Raw genomic sequence first — 12451 nt, forward strand, 5'->3', positions numbered from 1 at the left:
TCTCATCTAGGTCATAAACAACTTTGTGTGCCTTTGTAAGATGTTATAATCCTTCTCCAATCAAAGGGTTGTAAGGCCCTGCATGTAAAAAGAAAATAAGAAGCGGTTAGAGGAGACCCTTGGTGGTTGCTCCCTTGGTGTTAGGAGCCATGAGATAGGGGTGATTAGGCTATATGCAAAGGGATAGTGTAGGACGTATAGGTGGGTAAGATCTACTAGAGACCACCTTGGAGTGGTAAGGTGGATGTAAAGGCCTTGTGGGTCACATGAGAAAAGAAGGATCAAGCTTATGATGAAATTGTTATCATTGCTGGCAATCATTCTACATTTAAACCACATGCATACACAATAGAATACACAAGGAAAGCAATAGGTACTACACATACTCACTCTAGGCTCGCTGCACCAAACCACCCTCAAGGCATGGGAAAGAAAAATGTTTGCACCAAATTTTTTCCCCCGTTCAGATCTCAAGACCAACTTGAGACAAACCACCACCATACATGTCCCATACCTCGCATGATACTAGCAATCTGACCTACTAGCTTGGCAACCCATATCCCTCTATACATTGAGTTATTAGTCCACCCCTTGCTTATATAAGATTTGGGTGCTCTTTTTCTCAATACACACATGGGATAATTACCTAACTCCTTCAATAGCCAATGTTGCAATCTCATGGCCCATGGTGCATCAAACCATACCAACAATATGGATGTGGAATGCATCCAGGTCACCTCCCTAAATACCTCTAAATTGTCCCCAACTCTTTCAAGATCCCAAGTCTATGAGTTAAGATATGAGTTGAGATAGAATTTCAACATTCCAAACTCAACTGCATAGCCATCCCTTGAATTTACTTTGTCCAAACAATACAAACTTTGTCCCAAGTCTATGAATTAAGATAGTCTATGAGTTGAGAAAGAATTTTAACATTCCAAACTCAGCTACGTAGCCATCCCTTGCATTACTTTGTCCAAACAATACAAACTTTGACTTATCTTAGACAAGTCCCTTGTTGAAACTATCATTGATTCCTTTGTGAGTTGTAAAGATAGTCCTAAGGGTTCTCTAATGATAGATTTCAACGTGTCATAGTTTGGTGAAAAATCTTTGAGTCTCCATACCCAAGCTAACCCTATAAAATAGTCTTGGACCTTCTACCTAGTAGTCTTTAAAGGTATTCCTAACGGTTCTCTAATGACAAATCATAGTTTGGAGAAAATATTTGAGTCTCCATACCCAGCCAAGGTAACCCTATTGAATAGTCTTGGACCTTCTATCCGATACTCCTTGATCCTAATTAGATTTAAGATTTTCCCCCTCCAATCAAGATGATACCTTTATATATCTACATTTTTTCTCTCATTGGTGGTTTCACATGTCATGAGTGGTCAATCAATCTTTGCATTACTTATATTCAAACTTCTAATGTCTTCCAATTCTTAATAAGGGAAATCCAAATAAATGAATTCAAAATCTCAATCGAGACATTATCTACCTCAAAAAAATGAGCAACTAGGATGTTTCTCTATAAGCATCTATAGCATCAATGATTCAAGACTCACTAAAGAACATTACGTCATAATAGATTCATCTTTAGGTGACTCTTTAGAACCATGAGGTTCCATCCACACTTACGACATGTTCATTTACAAATGTCATGTGCTAATGAACTTCATTCGGATAGGTAGCATTTTCAAATCCATTTTACAAACTAAAACCCTTGGTTACACCATGGTTTCCAAACCCTTGGTTACACCATGGTTTCCAAATGTATTGTTTTCCTTTTAGTCAAACTATGCACTCTGCTTGTAGACTAACACACTTCAGATAACTTACCCAATTTGTAATAGGCACTTCACAAACTAAAACCCTTGGTTACACCATGGTTTCCAAATGTATTGTTTTCCTTTTAGTCAAACTATGCACTCTGCTTGTAGACTAACACACTTCAGATAACTTACCCAATTTGTAATAGGCACTTCACATAACAACTTCTCCAATCTTGATCTTGGAATAACCATTACATTGACCCTACTTCATGACGTCTCTTTAAGTATCTTCAAAAGTCACTTTCCCGTTAGACTTGGGTCTACATATACACAAATATAAAGTTTGGTTCACTGTCGAAGCACATTTCGTTGCAATGTGTGTGCTAGACACTTGGTTTTATGGTTAGAAACAACATAACTACTCTCCAACTTTCGTTCTCTTAATCTAAAATGTGCATGAAAGGGATCCCATATAGACATTCAAAATAGTAACTTAGTGTACCATGAAAACCTATGCACGAGGCCCCATTGGTGGTAATACAAACCTAGCTTACCTTTAAGTGACACTTTACAATCTTTATAAAATGATCAACTCTTCAGCACAAGATTTTGATCAAACTCATGGAAAGACTATAAAGGTCAAAATTTATCTCTCACGAGACGAAGATTTGTAGCTCAACATGATCATGTCTTTCTTCTATATGTAGTAAGAACTCTAGATCATAACCATAATAGAGAGAGTCTTGTAAGACCCTAAACACAAATTGGACATTATTATTAGGGTTGGTAGCCAACTCACCAACATAAGAATATTATAAATAGAATCTAAGCCTTAGTCATATTTCTTCCCTTGATTACCCAGTCATCATTGAGTCATTGAGAACTCAAGACCATTGAATATCTATATTTTGCAATGTATATATTTCATGCTAGTAATACATGGTAGATTAGGTAATTTCTCTCTACTACTATGTATTGAGCATGAAGAAGAAGCTTTTTGATGTGCATGAGTTTAAGTCTTTGATTAGGTGATCATCATAATTAATCAATTCATAAGCACACTTTCGCAAGCACCCAGAGCATCACATTGTGACGATAGAAAGGCTGCAAATTTTTTCTCTCATAAGGACGTGGAGATCCATCTTGAAGAATCCCATCATCACAACATTCCTTTTCAGTATTTTTCATCAAGGCTGCATTTTACAAATTTTTTATACTAGATATATCTTGTGTGAGCAAGGGGCTTTCAACCATTGATTTTAGGCATATCTACAAAAAGGTTTTAAGTGCCTAAGCATTTTAGTCTATTCTTCAAGGTCTCATTATAATAGAGGATATTATGTTAATATATCAACGTAATATTTCTCCCATGCATGCTTCTCCTATTTGGAGAACATTTGGCTGGCTAATGGCATATAGCCTAATATTCTGATAGTTTAGAAGGATAATGCCTTTAGTGGCACTTTTCATGGCCATGCCACCAATTGGTATATGCTTAGTATGCTCGTAATCATTTTCCAGCTTATGTGGCTTTGTGGGATGCCTTTCTACATTGCTTCCGAAAGGACAAAACATCCTCTTAGGTGTTATATAAGTGGAGAGCAGACCAACATTGCAATTATCTATGATTCTATAGTGCTAGCATTGTCCAATTACCTCTCTCTCTCTCTCTCTCTCTCTCTCTCTCTCTCTCTCTCTCTCTCTCTCTCTCTCTCTCTCTCTCTCTCTCTCTCTCTCTCTCTTTCTCTCCTTTGGGAAGCAATGCCTTTCTATATCGCTTTTGGAAGGACAAGACATCCTCTCAGGTGTTAGATAAGTTGCGGTGCTAAGAGTAAATCAGTCGAGGCACATTGTTTAAGGCAATTTATCATCAGACTAGATTGGGGCCTCCTCTTAACTCTAAAATAAAGTCCCTCCAATCGACCTCAAGCTCAGATGAAATACTCCGGGCTAAGGCTAAGGAAGAAGCCATGTAGAGTGAAACCTAACACAAATGGATTGCTTGAGAAGACTAATCACACTTTATGTAGAATTATTGGCATTGCTAAGGTATTTGAGGTCTTAGAAGATAAAAGCTCATGGGATAAAAAGGTTTATGTTGCATTGTGGTCTTATAGATGTGCGCTTAGCTCTTCTACTAGTTTTACTCCTTTTAGGTTGCTATATGGTGTTAGAAGATAAAAGCTCAAGGGATAAGAAGGTTCATGCTCCATTGTGGTCTTATAGATGTGCTCCTAGCTCTTCTAATAGTTTTTCTCCTTTTAGGATAGTTTATGGTGTTGAGGGGATGCTTCCTATTGAGTATGATATTGTTACTTTTTGGAGGACCTCAACCACAGAGCATTTAGGAGAGGAGGAATCTCTTAAGCATCATCTTTAGGATTTGCCTCATCTTTATGAATGTCGTCATGTAGCTATGAATAATGTTTTGAAGGCACAAATGAAGAAGAAGAAGGCATTTACACAAATAAAGACAAAGTTGTTTGCAAAGGGTGACATTGTGAAGGAGTTTAAAGCTCATCATGAAAATCAGGTTGGTAAAAGTTTTAGGAGGCATACTATGATAATGGCACCTATGAATTGGAGAATCTTGATGGGACATACTCACATTGGGTGAATCAAGATAAGTTGGTTTTATTTCATGCATGTGGATCCTGATAGAGTGCAGCAGAACTTTGAGGACATAGTTCCATTTTAGTATGGGGGAGATGTAATAATACCAAAATAGAGGTTTTTTTAAATGGACTTCTATTGGCAGTCAAAATGCCTATAAAACTATTGGTGGCCGAAATGGCTATAAATTATGTAGTAGAAATTTTTATGGAGCACTAGGATATCTATGCATGTGAGTGAGTCTTAAAACTATTGGCACCAAAATGCCTATAAAACTATTGGTGGCCGAAATGGCTATAAATTATGTAGCAAAAATTTTTATGGAGCACTAGGATATCTATGCATGTGAGTGAGTCTTACCTTATGGTACACCATGAAAAGTTGGAGAACCTTAACCATAGAGTATTTAGGAGGACCTCAACCCCATAGAGCATTTAGGAGAGGAGGAATATCTTAAGCCTCATCTTTTGGATTTGCCTTATCTTGATGAATGCCATCATGTAGTTGTGAAAAATATTTTGAAGGCACAAATAAGGTAGAAGAAGGCATTTGATACAAGAATAAAGATAAAGTTGTTTAAGAAAGGTGACATTATGATGAAGGAGTTTAATGCTTGTCTCATGAAAAGTGGGTTAAAAAGTTTTTACCATGGTACCATGTGAAAAAGGCACACTATGATAATGGCGCCTATAAATTGGAGAATCTTGATGGGACATAATCACATTAAGTGAATCGAGATAAGTTGGCTTTATTTCATGCATGCGGATCTTGATGGGATGTGGTCGAATTCTGAGGACAGAGTTCCATTTTAGTCCAGGGGAGATGTATTAATACTAAAGTTGAGAATTTTTGAATAGATTTCTATTGGTAGTCATTTGCCTATAAAATAATTGGTGGGCCAAAATGTCGATAAACTATGTGTAGCATAAATGTTTATGGACCACTAGGATATCTATGCATGTGAGTGATTCTTATCCTATGGTACACCACCAAAAATTATACATCATCTCTAAATTCATCCAATGCAAGAAAAGCCCAGCAAGAGGTAATATACCACATGGTGGTTAATAGAACTTGCCGAAGACCTCTATGGCCTTGATGCTGACCACCATACGCCATTTTCACCTCCTTTGGGGCATAGGTGCCGGAATGGCCAAAATTCACTTGAAAGCCATGTATTGTATATTTTACATGTGTGCTTGCCGCTTGTCTCTTAAAGGATCTTAGGTAGAGAGTAATATTTGTGAAATAGGTATTTGCAATGAGTCCTACGACCTAATTTTTAACTTTGGCCACCCAAGAGTGTAAACCCTAGCAGCCACACAGAAGAGGCAAAATGTAAATCTCACCACTCATTCTTTGATGCATAAGCTAATAGAGTTCTCTTCTTCTCTACTCTCCTATACTATTACTTGCTTACCTTGTGCTTGTTTGAGCTCTTATGTGTGCTTGCTTGCATGTGTGTGAGAGAGTGAGTGTGTACGACTGAGTGGTGAGGAGGTTCGAACTTCCATTAGAGTAGGGCGGTGGTGGTGGTGAACAAAGTGGAGCTTTCGGGTGTGGTTACATGAAACATCGTCTCCTACGAGAATCCTAGGCAACCAACTTTCACAAGGTGAGTGACACACCTCGACTGTGCATTTTTGTGCTAGGCCATAGTAAACTAGTTTCTCGATTGAGTTGTTTGTACTCCGGAGTGTGGTTGGGCAAAGCCCCTTGACATTGGGTTGTTTCTTGTATTCTTTCTATGGCGCCAGGGCTTCCCATAAGTGGTACCACTTTATCGAGGACTAGGCCCCCCCATCCCATAGCCACAATGCATTTTGAGAGCTAGTGAATGGTTAAATTGATCATATTTCTAGTTTTTGCAAGAAAAGTGTAGATAGAAAATTTCAAAATCTCAACTCAACTGTGATTTTGCTGTTTATTATTGTTTTCATTACATTCTTTTGTTATCTTAGGAATTCCATGTTTAGTTTTTCATGTTGCTCTAAAACAGTGTGTCCTTTGATTTTTGCAGTTTAAGTTTTTTTTTTGGTCAATTTTTGCATTTTTAGTTTTCTATTATTTTTAACTTTTGCACATAAAAAACAGTAAATTAGACTTTAAATTTAATGAATTAGGTGAAATAGATCTTAAAATTGGTTTTGGGACATACATTTTATGTCATGACAGTGGGCCGATCCTGATGTCATGATGAGAGACGATGACCTTCTTGATGATAATTTGGTAAGTATTAAAGAGTTTAAGGCTCTAGAGTCCTGTACTTTGGACAGGGAGGCCAAATACGATAAGACACTTCTCTTTCTTCAGGAGTTAAAGGATAATATGCAAGATTCTACCACTGTAAGTGCCTCTGTGTGTGGGAGGGATGCTAGTAGCTTCCGCCCAAGGGGCCAACATGAATGTTGGTACATCTCATCCTAGAGATGCTGCTATTTTAAAAGATCTGAAACCTTTGACTTTTAATGGGGAGGAGACGCAATAAAGATGCAGTCAATTCTTTTTTACAAAAGTGGTAGGATTTGCATCGATTGCGCCAAACTCCACAAGAGATACATGCGTTTGAAGGTAAAGCATACAAGTGGTGGATAAGCTTGAAGTCCGAAACTTGGCCTACTACATAGACTGAATTTGAAAGTGCGTTCATGAAATAATTTCTTCCTAAGAATGAGATGGATTGTAATTGGGAAGCGTAGGACAATCCCTCCTTGTACACCTTTTGGGGAACCTTGCCGATTGTTCACTGTATCAATCACATATTTAGGCTTGTGATTGTCCTCCTCTCAAAGATGACACCTAGAGGATCTTTTTTGTGAAATCTCACATGACTCAGTACATTTCTTATTATAGAGAAATCATTCTTAAGCTGAAAGGAATGGACGACTTTCAAAAGATTCGTGGATTTATTCACAGACTAGACTCGGACTAGAAGAATCAAGTTAAGCAAAATGAGCCAAAAAATTTAGAAGAAGCAATTAAGTTTGCTCAGATTTTCGACAACACTGTGAGAAAGAAAAAGCATGCGCAGAATGCACACCGAACACCTAGTGTGTCCGAGGGTTCCAAGAATTAAGGTCAAAATAAGAGGAAGGGACCCAACCAAAAGAGTGACCAATCTAAGAAGTCTAAGGGACCACAAAGATTTCAGAAACATGAGGATTTTGAAAGAGCTAAAAAAGAAAATTTATGTTTTCATTGCATGGGAAAGTGTCATAGTAAACTACAGTGTCCTAAACTTAAAGAAAATGAGAAGAATCAGGGTGATCAAAGTAAAGAGAAGCAAGTGCACACTATTCAAGTGCTCCCTCTAGAGACTTCTCGTAAGTTTAAAGAGGTTCAAGTTTATCATGCTGATTCTACTCATGAGTATTATGTCATGTCATTGATGTGGGTGCCAACATTTGGACCACATGAGTTGGTTTGAATGTATGGTCACGTTGAGGGTCACAAGGTACAAGTTATGATTGATGATAGTGCCACACACAATTTCTTGAACTATACTTTAGTCAAGAAATTAAAGTTGCCAGAAAGTTCAAGTGACCATAAGTATGTGGTTTCTTTGATTAACGGTTATGATAAAGATGTATGGGATACAGTAGTTCGTGATGTCCCATTTGTCATTCAAGGTCATGAGATGCATTTGGATTTTCAAGTTATGCATATCACTCAAGCAAATGTTATTCTAGGTCACGAGTGGTTATATAACATTGGTCCACTTTGCAGCATAACATAGGTCACGAGTGGTTATATAACATTGGTCCACTTTGCAGCATAATTCTTTTGAGTTTGAATTAGATGGTAAGAAAGTGCGTTTGCAAGGTGAACATGATGTACCCTCCTCACCTCTCATATGCTCTATGGAACTTAATTGCCTTGTAAAAGCTAATGAAGTAGAAAACATCTTTTTGTGCTACATGATTCTTGATGATGTGATTTCTTTTTCCGCATATGAAAACATAAGTGGTTTGAGTAAGCATAGTGTTTACATGACTTCTTTTTAACCAAAGCATTTTAACAATAAAAAAGTAAATGAATCCTTAAAGCAATTGTTACAACAATTTAAAGATGTGTTTCCAAATGAATTATCGAAAGGATTTTGACCTATCTGAGACGTTGAGCATCCAATCAAAGTAATACCTGGCTCAAAGCCAGTAAGTAAGCCTCCTTATCGCGTCGGCTTAGTTTTAAAGAAGCACAAGAAGTAGAATGACAGTTAATGGAATATCTTAAAGTGGATTCATTCAACCAAGCACTTCGCCTTGGGCTTCATTGACTCTATTGGTGAAGAAAAAGATAGGTCTATGCGCCTATGCGTAGACTACCGTGGTTTGAATACGATCACAATTAAGAATAAGTACCCTTTGCCATGAATAGATGGGTTGTTTGGTCAACTCCAAGGGGAAAAGTAACTTTACAAAAATTGATTTACGATATGGATATCATCAAGTGAGAATTCGAAAAGCAGATGTCTAGAAGACTACTTTTTGAACTAAGTTTGGTCATTTATGAGTTTTTAGTCATGCCCTTTGGTTTTCGGCCACTTTTATAACACTCATGGTGGATAGTGTCTTGAAACCTTATTTAGGAAAATTTATCATGGTTTTCCTATACGATATCTTGATCGATAGTCGCACTAAGAAAGAACATCTTGAACACTTCTAGCGAGTATTTGAGTTACACAGGAAGCATTCACCTAATGCCAAAGAGAGCAAATGTGAATTCTTCGTAAAAGAAATCCAATACTTAGGCCACATAATCTCGGAAGATGGCATTCGTATGGATCCAGCGAAAGTTGAAGCTATACTCAAATGACCATATCCCACAAACTTAGAAGAACTACAAAATTTTCTTGGTTTATCTGGATTCTATAGAAAGTATGTTTGAGATTATGCTAAGATAGCTATTCCGATGACGGATCAGCTTAAAGGAAAGGGAAAGACCTTCGTTGGGGGGGATTCCCAGCAAGGAAGTTTTGAAAAACTTAAGGTAGCTATAGTTACGGCTCCCGTTTTACAAGTGGTTGATTCGAATAAACCCTTTGTGGTAGAGAGACGGATGCTAGTAATGATGCAGTAGGTGCAGTCCTCTTACAAGGGGGGAAACGTATTACATTTGAAAGTAAAAAGTTGGACAAAGCTCAACAAAATTATTCAGCTTATGAAAGGGAGTTATATGCTATAATTCATGCCTTAAAGAAGTGGAGAAATTATTTATATGGTGCCAGATTTGAGATAGTCTTTAATCATGAGAGTATCAAATGGCTATCTAGTTTAAAAGAGTTGAAAGGACGCAAAGCTCGATGGGCAGAGTTGCTCCAAGAGTTTGACTTTCAACTGAGATATAGAAGAGGACGTTACAATGTGGTTTGCTAATTCATTGAGTTGCATGCCCATGGTTAACGAGTTGAGTTTTACTCAAATTAAGAGCACTTAAGGGGAAGTGCGTTGATGATCCGCATTATGCCCACGTGTGGAGTGTCGTAGAGAGAAGAGGGATCCCTTGAATGAAATAAAGATATCCCCGTTAACGAGACAGACACTTCCACTAGCGGTAAATCTCGAGAGATGTCTCAAGGAGACATGTCACTTACGAGTGATGAAAGAAATCGTTGGAAGAATTTTTCCATCGATAACGGTTACTTACTTTACAAAGGTAGAGTATGTATACCCTTGGACTCAGACATTAGGCACCGTATTTTATATGAATGTCATGATAGTCCAAGTGCTGGTCATTTTGGAATATGGAAGACATATGCACTAGTTAAGAGACAATTTTATTGGTCTAGCTTAAGTAAGGACATCCAGGACTATGCCTTAAAATGCCAAAAGTGCCAGGTCAACAAAGCAGAATGCCTAAAGGTAGGTGGTTTACTAAGTCCACTAGAGATTCCAAATGGCAAGTGGGAGAGTATCTTAATGGGCTTTATAGTTGGATTACCTAAACAAATAGAGGCCATGATTCGGTTTGGGTGGTTGTGGATAGGTTGACAAAAATGTGTCAGTTTATTTTGACAAAAATGACTATGACTATGCCTGAGTTAGCATGACTATTCATTGAGAATATCTATCGACGACTATATGGGCTACCTGCCGATATAGTTAGTGTTAGAGATACAAAGTTTAATAGTCATTTCTTGTGTGCTGTGTTCAAGAGATTGGACACCGTGCTAAGTATGAGTACGGCTAATCATCCTCAAAGTGATGGTCAAACCGAGAGATTCAACCAAATCTTGGAAGACATGCTATGTGCATATGTAAGCAAAAAGAAAACCAATTGGGAAGAATATTTACCCATATTGGAATTCGCTTATAATAGTTACAAACATTAAACAATGGGATTTAGTCCATTCATGTTGATGTACGGTTTTCAACCACGAGCTCCAGTGGCCGTTGGACTCGAGAAAGAAAAGATACAAAAGGTTAAAGATTTTCTTCAATATCTCTAGGAGGTGACAAAAATCACAAAAGATAATGTTAAGAGAGAACAGGACCGTGCTAAACATTATGCAGACAAAGATCGTAGACAAATCATCTTTGAAGAAGGTGGCAAAGTGTTTTTAGAGGTTCCCGAACACTCCAAATCTTTGAAAATGAGGAGAAGTCCGAAGCTATCTCCAAGGTATTGTGGTCCATTCACAATACTTAAAAAAGTAGGTAGTGTTGCTTATAATTTATCTTTACCAGAAAGCTCTAAAGTTCATCCAGTTTTTCACATCAGTAGACTGAAAAAGAAATTGGGTGATGATGATAATCTTGTCAGTCATCAAGAGATCCTAGTAGAACTGATTGAACCCCCATACTTACCACACGAACTAGAAAAAATCTTGGATTTCCAAGAGAAAAGGACTCGACACTCTGTATGACAGGAGTGTTTAGTCAAGTGGAAGGATAGACTGTAAGAAGGTTCTACTTGGGAAAAAGTAAGCACACTCAGACAAAGGTTCCCAAATTTCATTTTTGAGGACAAAAACTTCTCTTAAGGGGGGAGTAATGTAACAATAGCGGTAGTTCTGGGAGCCTAGAGAGGTCAACCATCCGAACAAGGCATGAGCGGGGTTTAGGGGAGCCAATATGATCGGTAAAGGACTCAAGGAGGGTGGCCGGGCACTAGTAATAGTGGCTAGGCACATGAAAAGGGCCAATAGGCTATTAAAAGAGGGGGAGTCCAAACATAGAGGAGCCGTGTGGAAGATGGGTGGAGAAATCATGGAGCTCTCAGCCTTTTCTCAGCTTGCAGGTGACCTTACATTTTACCCCAATTTGGACTCCTTACATGGAGAAATTAGGTTAGAAACAACGATTTGGGGTAGGATTTGTAAACTAGATTAATTTTTGTGTTTGTAAGTTTTTTTTTATGTTATTGCATTAGTACTTATTATATAGATTAGCCTACCTTAATCCACCTATAATTCAGGCCACAAGTTGTAAGTTTTTTGGTTGGCTGCATTTAATGTGTGTAGGTTTTGGGCCCCAAGTCAAAAAAGGAATCTTGGAAAAATCCAAAAACCCTGACCACCCCTTTTCGAGTAGTTTGGTGAAACCGAAAACCATAAACCACAAACTGAAAACTGTAAACCATAAACCAAAAACCGTAAATTACAAAAGTAAAAAAGCAAAAAGGCTAGTGGGAAAAAAAGATTTTTTTTGAAAAGTGCACACAAAAACTTGATTATTTTATAGGTTTTAGACCATTGCAATCAATTTGGTGCACTTTACACAAAACCCAAAACACTTATAATTTCCTATAGGTTGACCCACTAGGAAACCCTGTAGTCAGCTTGAAAAAAGTGCATGCACAACCCTTCCCAAAGTGTTCAGAACTATCTGAAACCCATCTTGGACAAGTTTCTCTAACACCCAAAAAAAAAACGAAAACTATCTGAAACATCCCCCTAGCCCTAAAACAGCCTGCAATCATATGCAGTTGTGATCTAGGTGTTGATAGGATTTTTTATGCGCAAAGAATATGCCCAACAAAGGTGTCCACCCCAACCCCAAGGAAATGAAATAAATAATCGATGCATGGTTAGAAAACTATTGCGTGGCCACCTGATAATTAGA

Source organism: Cibotium barometz, chromosome 22 (genome assembly GCF_041138505.1).
Source record: "Cibotium barometz isolate CiBa-2024 chromosome 22, ASM4113850v1, whole genome shotgun sequence".
In the NCBI taxonomy this organism is placed as follows: domain Eukaryota; kingdom Viridiplantae; phylum Streptophyta; class Polypodiopsida; order Cyatheales; family Cibotiaceae; genus Cibotium; species Cibotium barometz.